This window comes from Alligator sinensis, unplaced genomic scaffold (genome assembly GCF_000455745.1).
Source record: "Alligator sinensis unplaced genomic scaffold, ASM45574v1 scaffold1724_1, whole genome shotgun sequence".
NCBI classification, from domain to species: Eukaryota; Metazoa; Chordata; order Crocodylia; family Alligatoridae; genus Alligator; species Alligator sinensis.
Window position 1 is genome coordinate 103,911 of NW_005843069.1, and position 10,391 is coordinate 114,301.

The following is a 10,391-nucleotide window of genomic DNA, read 5'->3' on the forward strand; positions in this document are numbered from 1 at the left end:
GGTGTGTGTATGCTGTGGGAGTGTGACTGCCTAACTGCAGGCCAGCTCACCACCTTTCTCTACAGAGCAGAGCAGAGACCAGGGTCACCCAGTGATACCTAACTATTTACAGGCTTAATTATACAATATTATATAAAAACTTTGAAACATATACATACATACATACACACACATACATACATATATACACACACACACACACTATTTATAAATATAGGTTTACAAAGACAATAACTCTTGTCAGCCCTGAACTCAGGCACAAGCCTTGATCCTCTGTGACCTTCCAGTTAGTATGCAGCTCTGCCCCCCAGGCAGCAGGCATGGGAACACTCAATGATAAAACACAGGTTAGACAGCAAATCAACAAAGGAAAATCTGGTCGTGATGGGACAATGGCAGAACATGCACAGTGATGTTACATCAAACAGGATACCAGTACATAGTGATAACCAATACAATGAATTCAGGTATACAGCCAGGGTTATGCTAGCAGACCCTAGTAGCAGGCTAAATAGAGCAGCTTACAGTCCTCTCATAATGCAACATTAAAGACACAATTTTACAATGAAAATCCCAACAACATGAGGAACCAGAACACAACAATGGCACAGCAGTTGTGCCCCAAGAAGAAATGGTACCGGGGGAAGGAACCTGCTACCTTAAAGGATCACCATCACCCTCCCCTATGCCATGACTAGGAGGGGCCCTGTAACCATGGAAACCACCCTTAACAAACAGGGATCTAGGTTCCTCTCTACTCCCAAAGAGGAATTATCCCCACTCCTCCTCAGGGGCTTCCCTTTGATCACCCAAATGGAGAAAGGCCCCTCCTCCCCTGCGGAAATCCCATTCCCAGGGAACTCACAACTCCCAGCAGCTTTTAATGGGCTAGGCTCATCTCTGTCTGTGAGATGGATACAGAGTGTCCTCCCTTGCTAGGGCGGTCGCCCCACCCATTGCCGCTTGCTACAGGAAGGCCCAAGCTGTCTTGTGCATCTACCAGGCCTGTCAGCCCCTCTCCCAGCCCTGTGCACCGAGGGCTCTTGCCTCGTGCAGGGTTGGGGACCCGCACTGCCTCCTGCAGCCGCCAAGGTCCCGTCTGCTTTCGGACCCTATTCTGGGCACTTCTGGGGCAGCTGCTCCACCCCACTGGTCAGCTCCACCAGCTCTTCTGCAGCCCTCTTTGTCATCCCTCATTGAAGCTGCCTATGTGCTGGGCACGCTGGCTTTTTATCCCTTCTGGAGGCTCTACCCCCAGATTGGAAACAGACCAAAGGGAAAGCCTGAGGGATTAAATCCCCCTCAGGTCCTCTTCTTCACCTCGCCCTAGAGTTAGGGTGGGGCAAGCCTTTGTCCTGCCTTCTCCTGATTGGTGGGGAAGGGAAATGCCCTGACCAATTGGCCTGAGCCATCTGGCTCAAGCCATCAAGCCGGGCTACCACCAGCCAGCCTGCCACATTTTTGGTCTCCCGCTTGGAGATTTTCATACTCTAACCCCCAGACTTCTGCAGAGAGGATGGTCAAAAATGGTTTTATATAGATTGCAGTTATTTCTTTGATCTCCTCAGCTAAGACCTAAACAGGGCTGATAGTTTTAACGACTGACCTACTAATGGATGTGGATGGACATGTCAGAAAAACTCCCCTGCCACCTTAGCACGTGAAGTAGAAAACAAAATTACAGTTATAAGACATAATGCTAAAAACAGATCATAAACTCAAAATTGAACTCATAAGATGCACTAATACAGAACTACCAAATCATCACAACCAGTATGACATCAGAAATAATACCTTGACATTCAATAGTTATTTTGCAAATGTGAGTTTGCAAGAAACATTTTTCACAGACAACTGTTTTTCCTCAGTGTACATTAACTGTATAGTCAGATACTGATTGATAATACCTGAGAAACCACAGAATTGTGAAAGAGACTTCAATGGAAACCAGCATTTTGTATGGATCTATCAAACTTTAACACCACTGGTCATCTAATTTCCGAAGAGATGGGTATGCAAAATATTAAATTTCATCCAGTATTTAATTTAATCAAGGAACCATAACTTAGGTTTAATCAACAGTCTCAGCTCCTTCCCATATTCCAACAATTATGTTATATATAAAGTTGGAAGTAATAAATAATGTAATACAATGTAAACATTAAAATAACTGTGATTATCATCAAGTAATTATAAACAAAGAGCAAAAATTGGAATACATAGTAATTTTCTAAATTTTTAATTCCAGAAAAAATATATTGGAAAATTTCTATCAGAATTATTTGAGTGAAAGGCATAACATTTGATCATATGAACAAAACAGGAATCATAACATCATAAGAAAGAAGGGCTGTAAGGGAACTCATAAGGTCATCTAGTGAATCCAGCACCTTTATCAAGATATGATCAGCTCTGACTAAACTATCCCAGCCAAGTGTCTATTTAATCTGCTTTTGAAAGTTTCTAAGGATGGTGATTCCACAGCTTCTCTAGGTATCCCCTTCCAATGCCTGACCCCACTCAGTCAGAAAGTTCCTTCAAATCCCTAGCCTAAATTTCTCCTGAAACATCTTGAAGCTGTTGGTCCTAGTCCTTCCCCTACAGCCACAGGGAAAAAAACCCACCTCCATCCTCTCTGTAATCTCCCTTGAGATATTTGGAGACCATTATGAAATCAACTTCTCAGTCTTTTCTTCTCCAGGCTAAAAAACCCTAGTTCTTTCAGCCTTTCCTCACAAGTCTTGCTTCCCAAGCCCCCGATCATTTTGGTTGTCCTGTGCTGGACTCCTTGCAAACTGCCTACAACCTTCTTAAAGCGTTGGACACAAAACTGGGCACAGTACTCCAGGTGAGTAGTTCAGAAGACTGCATTGGTCAGGAAAAGGATTGCAAAGTATGTTCCTCTGTTCTTACTTTCCTGGGTGCTACCCCTCTTTCTTTCTCTCTCTCCTCACATTCACATTTATCCCACCTGTAGGATGATGTTTAAAAGTGTCCTCCTCCTGCCCAGATTCTTTTGAAAATCAGCAGCTTCCTCGGGAGGGAAAAAGTTAAAAGAAAAATAAGCAGAAATAAAATAACATTCCCATGACATTTTGTAACACAGCATAGTATGCTTTGGGGACTAGATCTAAAGCCTCACAGAAATCACACCATCCACTCCCATAGTTGTTGGATTAGACCCTATATAGTTACAGCCACTTGAGAGCAAAATATTATACCTTTACAATAAGATTTCATTTTTAATACCTTCCTTACATTCATTGAAATAAATGAGAGCACTGTGTGATTTCTGTGTTAAGACAGTGACTTTAAATTTATTTGACAATTAAAACAATTCTAATGCTTTTGTTAAAATTGGGTAGTAATTTCACTGTTCAGCTAGCTACAATGCTGTTTAAATGGTTAGAAAACTTAACACAGACTGTCCTCCTACCCAGATCCTTTGCATTTCACAACCTAATTCTGAGATCTGAAAGTTCACTTGTTTGAATTAACAAATTGCAACGAGTCCTGACAGAACAAATAAAAACAGGTCACCATTGCAAAGTGTACATTTCAGTTACCTTAGAAAAAGACCTTCAGAACCTGTAATGCATCCTTCATACTTGTGAAAGAAATATTATACTCACCCTTCATGGGTGAAATATAATATATTTATAATGACTCATTGAGCCACACACAAGCATTCTGGAATGACAGAGGTAACTGGGCTATTTTTTCCCAAGCGCGTGAGAAAACAAATGAAACATGCCAAGCATGAATCTTCTGATCATTTTAATAGGAAATTCAATACACAAGTTACCATAATGTTTTGAACACCCTGACTTCAATTAGGGAAGCACTAATAGCAACTTGCATATTACATTATTTGGTTCCTTTTGTCAGCTTTCACTTTAAAGAAAAAAGATTGCAGTTTACATGTGGTTTGTCATTTTATTTCATGTTCTAGGGAACCCTAGTTATCACACATACAGATATTAAAAGTGGCATTCCTTGGCAAGTTAGGTATTCAAGGTTCTGACTTTCAGTCACTGGGTTGAAGTCCAAGGATAATTCAAATATGAGTGTGAACTGGAAGGGTAGAATCACCATGGAAAGTAGAAAAGAAAAAAAAGCAAATAGTTGGGAAGAAAAAAAACCCCATAACACTGCTGAAAAAGCACATGAAGCCTTTCAAATCAAAATGTGCTGAGTTTGGAATCATGTTACTGCCATTTTACATTTGATAAGGATGATTTAAGTGAGTCGAAAAAATGAAGGCCAAATTTGCAGCTGGTATAAATCAGCTCAGCTTTACTTGACTAACGTTGTCTTCTCCTCTAATGCCACACACTTATTTTTTTTTTAACAAGGATTGATTCAGGAATATCTCATCAGCAAAGATAGGTTACTTGTTGCTTTCAGAAGGACAACTAAAACTTTCCAGGATTGGTCCTGATTAAGTCCATGATGAGGATGTCTGGAAATGATATACATACATATGGGACTCATTCACTTACAGCAGCAATGTCCAACTTTTGACCCCTGGGGGCCAGATGCTTTGTGGGCCACAATTACAGGTGCTGCATGAGGTGCAGGCCACAGATCTGGGGACAGTTTGCTGGGTGGATGGTCCCTCCAGGCTCACTCCCACTGTACAAGCAACCCAGCACCCCTCCTTCCCTTCCATGCACATATTGCCTGGCTTCCCTTCACTATGAGGGGAGCACACCACCTCTTCCAGTGCAGGCAGGTTGTCGTTCACAATGGAAGCAGCCTGGCCCCTCCAACAGCACACATACAAAACAAACACCCTGATCCCCTGAGAAGCATATACCAGAGGCACTCTCCCTCCCTCCCTCCCTTCCACTGTGTCCTCCCCCCACTACCCCCGGGTCAGGCACAGGGGCAAGACATAGGAGTCAGAGGATTAAGCATGAGCCTGAAAACCCAGTGCCACAGCAGGAACAACAGCAAGGTTGAGAGTCTACACGCTACATGCTAACCCTTCAGGAGCTTCATGTGTTCTGTGGGCTGCCAGTTGGTCAGCCCTGACTCAGAGGATCATCATCTCAAGCAATGAACAGAAGGGAACCTGTCAGTAACCCTGGCAGCAATCATTTGGTCTGGAGTGAAGCTATTCATGAATTACCACTAGAAGCCAACTGATCTAGATAAAAATAAACTAGCTTTTAGCAACACTAGGTACTATACGTGATACTGTTCTATCTGTAAATCAAGTAAGAAAATTCTTATTCTATGCATATAAAAAAAATAATTTTCCTGACAGTTAATTGAGATTCACTTTCTGTTTGTGAGAAACACTGAATCACTATTCTAGCTGCCAACTGTAACGTCAGTAACACTGTGAGGCTTGAATCATGTAGCATGTTTTTAAATATATACATAAGGCCCCATCTTGCAAGCCCTCAAAGGGAGGGAATGTTATTAACTTCCTGGAAGCTTCACATTTACGGATACCCCTTCATCAGCATTCTACAGTAATGAACATTTTGGGGGGTTTTTTTAATTGGCAGTAGAAGGAAAGAGTAAAAATTAAATTATTTTGATTCCCTCTTCAAATTAAAGCATTCCTCTGCTTGGTATCATTTGAAGGATGTCTTGTCTCAGAGATTCTTAAATGTGGAATATCAGGCCATAGACTAGGATTCATTACTAGTGTTAAGAATCTCTCTAGATAGAATACTTACCACTGGAAAAATAGCCTAGGAGTTGAAGCGTCCATGAATTCCAGCCCCTTAGCTGGAGAGCTTCACAGAAGAGCCTTTGAAGAAGCCCTTTAATTGATAATCAGTTTTCTATCCTGCCTGGCAAGGGGATAGTCTGTGTCAGTAGACAGTTTTACAGCCAGAGGCATTAGGAAGTAAAGCCATGGAGAGCCTCTCTGACCCCCTGTTCCCAGGTCCCTGGCTTTTAAATTGCTGTGTGTGCAGCCCAGCTGGGCTACCGTGGGGTGATTTAGATAGACATTACACATAAACTGGCTTAAGTGATCAGAAACTGGTTTAAACCTGTAACATAATGTAAGTTCAGTGTACATAAGCTAGTTTCAAAATGGCCAAAACCAGTTTGAGATGAACCTAGTTGAATGTAGTATCAAACTTGAGTGATTGAGCAAAAACCGGGTTATGCAATGTCCCGGTATGAGCTCAATCAGTTAAGAATTGTATTTTCTGTAACCTAGTTGCGTTCCCCTCCTCACCCCCTTCCCTCTAATATTAGTCCCTCACTTGGGCAATTTGTATTTCCCTACTGGCTTTGTCATCTTTTTGGATTCACAATCCTAAACATCTTCAAACTTAACTGATTGAGCTCAAACTGGCTTATGCAATGTCTGTCCCAGATCCCTTCCTGATTTAAGTTAAACCAGAGTCCCCCAGCACCCCAGCATGCTCTCTGGGCTCAGCTCTCTGCTCCAGTGGAGCAGGGCTGACCCCACCCCTCTGCTCTATAGCCTGAGCAGGGCGGGGGATGTGGCAAGACACCAGCTGGCATGGCAAAGTGGGCAGGAAGGGGGTTCATTCTTCCCTCCTTCCCGCCCCCGCCCCCCGCATATGGGATCTGCCTGTCTGCCAGGAAGTGGCAGAAGCAGATGGAGCAGCCAGGGCTTGAAGACCCTGGCTGCAGTCCCTGGGGGCAGAAGGGACAGAGGGAGGAATTAACCATCCCCTCCCTTTTCACCCATGAGCCACTACAGTGCTACCGCCCATGTGTGCTGGGCCAGGCTGCACTGCTGACAAGGCTCAGCGTCCCCATCACTGAGCTGCAGCTGCCATGGGTTGCCCTGCCACTGCAGCCCAGCCCAGCCCCACAGTACAGCTGCCTCAGCCAGGGCTCAGCAGGGCCATCCCCAGAGGCTGTAGCTCAGTGATAGCCACTCCCTGCGCCCATTCTGGGCTGGGCTGGGCAGCCCTGCACAGAGTAGAGGGAAGAGTCCCACTCCAGGTTTGGCCAACCCAGGAGACAGCCCCACTCCCAGCACCTTCTGAGGCTGGGCAGTACAGAGCCCTCCTCCCCACCCTATGCTGCGGGGGGGGCACAGAGGAGAAGGAGGAGAGAGGGGAGAGCCTCTACTTCCCATCCTGCAGTCATGGGGGAGAGGGAGAAGGGGGAAAAGTCCTCCTCTGGGGCCAAGCAGTGTTCTGTGCCCAGATTGCTCCTGGCAGTAAGGGAGTTGCTGAGGTGGGCAGAGCTTTCCCCTCCTCCTCCTCCTTGTTCCCCTCTCCAGCCACAGGGGTCTGGCCACGCTCCCTCTTTCCCCACCCTCCAAACCCCACAGGTCAAGGTTGGTGTTTAAACCCCTCCTCCGTCTTACTCAAGCCTGCTGGGGCCTGGCTATGCCCCCGACCACCCCAGCTCAGCCTCCCTGTGAAAGGGAAGGTAGGGCTGCTCTAGCACCGCTGCAGTTCTGGCCTGAGCCACTGAGCCACTGCAGGCATGTGCCTGCATTTCCAAAATGAAAAGGGAATGTCTAATCACTTGCAAACAGGTTCAGTCTTTGCAGGTTAGACTAACCAGCAAAGACTGAATCAATTCAGGCTTGGGCTTTTTGAATGTCTGTTCCTAGCCTTAAAGCCAGAGGCACAGGGAAGAGGAGCTTGGGAGAGTCTCTCTAAGCCCAGTTCCCTACCCTGCCAGCTTTTAAATCACTGCCAGTGCCACCCTTAGTGAATGCTGAAATGTATAGTGGTTTTCATGATCTTAGCTCCTACTTCTTCGATTAAAGGGGAAACTAACATACAGCTGCAGTCAGAATGGTGTTCTATAAGTTTTAATTCTTACTGGCTTGGTCAGTCTCCCTCTCCTAGGAAAGAATTACAAGAGAATTCAGAGAGAATCCTGCAAAGCTATGTGGCATACCTTGAGCTTCATGATAGTTTTGAAGTTTGTGGCGAGGTACAGACATTCAAAAACGGCAAGGTGGAATTGATTTAAGTGGTGTAGTTTAGATTGGTAGCAAATGGAACACACAAAACTTAGTCTGTGTACGTCAAACTTCTGTTCTGTTATGGGTAGAGACCAGTTTTGTGTGCCAAGTTTCTGTTCTGTCATGGGTACAGACTTTCCAATCACTTACACCAGTAAAAGTATAATGTCTGTACCTGGTCCATGTTACTATTGCATAAAAAGGTGTATTCTTAACTCAGAATGAATAGTCTGAATTCAGTAGCTTGGGTTAAAAGAAAAGTGAAAACAAGGCAATCAAGTTTTGACTCTGGCCTGCAGCTAGAGTTAAAACACAGAAAAGATTGTGGAATCCAATTTGAGCTGCTGTTCCAACTGAAAACACAGCCCATCTTCAGTTCTATATTTGAACAAATTAGTTACCTGGGTTAGTTACAGTTACAGACATTTATTTTGCAATACAGACATACTTTTAGATGACTTCATCAGTTAACAAATGTTGTGTAATCTGTAAATGTATTCCTTTAAAGCCATGCAGGCTATCTGATTGCCACATTCCAGTGTTTAGATAGATATGGGCTAGCTCTTGCAAATCTTGACATGGAAGTAGTTCCACTGAAATCACTGATGGTGTATTTCATGTTGATAAAGAACACAAAAATGAGTAAAGGTCTATGGGACTCAGCTCTAAGTAGGACTCAGCTCTAAATGGGTTAAACATGATAAACTAATAGCACTTTAAATAATAGAAAAGTACTGTTTATTCATTTATCATGCAAAATGTGCTTTGATTCCGTTCCCACTGCAACCAGTTTGAACGTTGTGAACTGATATCAGTGAGATCAGCATTGGACCTGGCACATTGGACCTCAGCTGCAAATGTCATTAGTTTAATTCTGCACTTCACTTAAGTGAGAGAGATGCAGACCTGTGTAATCATGACTTTTTTGCTAGACAGACATTTTACGCTATCTTTGCCAGCCTTTCAATTGATTAGATTCAAGAAGTACAGATTATCATACAGTATATATTAAAACCAATTGTTCAGTCATCTGTTTTTTCATGGACCAGCAGAATTAAGCTCTTTCTTCCTGTCAATATCTGACAAAACATCTAGATGGCAACCACATATAACATTTCTTTTTTATAATAACTGGAAATATTGCACATTGTGCAAAACATATAATCAGAAACATGGAACATTCATTCTCATTCTGTACTGCAGACATTGGAAAGAGGTAAAAATATTTCCTAATTTAGAATCTGCTTTTGTCTTCCTCAACATTTTACACTCTGTGTGCTGTAACTCTTGCTTTAAAGCCTGTCAGGCTCGTCTACAGAAGCATCTCCCCTAGGCAAGCAGGGTAGCCAGACTTAACCTATTCAGAAGTCAGAAAACAGGAAAAATCTCCAATTTAATAGGATGGTGATCTGCAGATTTGAACAGTACAAGTATTTATTAATAATTCTATATTTTGAGGGCAGGAAGGAATATTGGGTCCTTTCTTTGCACCCTCCATTTGACTACTTCTGAATGCTTTTGCTCCCTCAGGCATCTGAAATAAGGAACCTTCCTGGCAGATGAGACCAGTAAAAGCCACAAAGGAAAAAAGGGAAATAAACCCAGGGGCTTAGGAGGAAAGAAATGTTCCCACTTGCCGAAGCATTCATCCCTTGGAAAAGTTGTGCCCTTTTTACTTATGTTTTCTGTTATTTGCCAATGGCTACTTTCATGGCCTTTTCACAGGTTCTGTCTGCAAAAGTCAAAGAAGAGGTCAGCTGGCTCTAGATAAACTTCTACTTCCAGCTACCTCCTCTTTTCTCCTCCCTGGCACAGAGAGATGGATTGCTTAATCACAACTACACTTCTCAGAGTTTTCTGTTTACATGCATGGCAACTTAAGGAAAAAGCACTATAGACAGTAATAGAAGATTATAGCTTTAATATGGGGTTGTTTGAACCATCCTATAGAATTTAATAGATAATTGTACCCTTCTGAAAGCTTTCATAAGATGGCTTTAAAAAAATCTATTTATTTAAAAAACAATTTCTCTAGCCCGATCTAGTGGTTGGAAAGGCTTTCCTTTTCTGGAGTCTTTTCTATGGGACTTTATTAGCTTCATCCCAATTCAGTTTTATAGGGATCTTCTACAAGGGATGAACAAAAAATATACTTGTGCTCACATACACACGAGCATGCACACACGCACACACACACACCACAGCATCTAAAAAACTGGGAAAGTCTGTTTTACATATTTTGTGAAATCATAGATTACTTTAAATGACTCTTGAGCCCACCTTGTAAAATTCAAAATTTACCAAAAGACACCTTTTTAAAAGTTGGGTTGTTTATTTCTAGTCTCAGCCTGTGAAATAAGTGCAAAACAATATCATGTTTTGCCCAGAATTTGAATGTTAAAACACATATTTTAATTTTGAAGAAAGCTGCTTAGTAAGATATTTGTAATGCAAAGGTCTA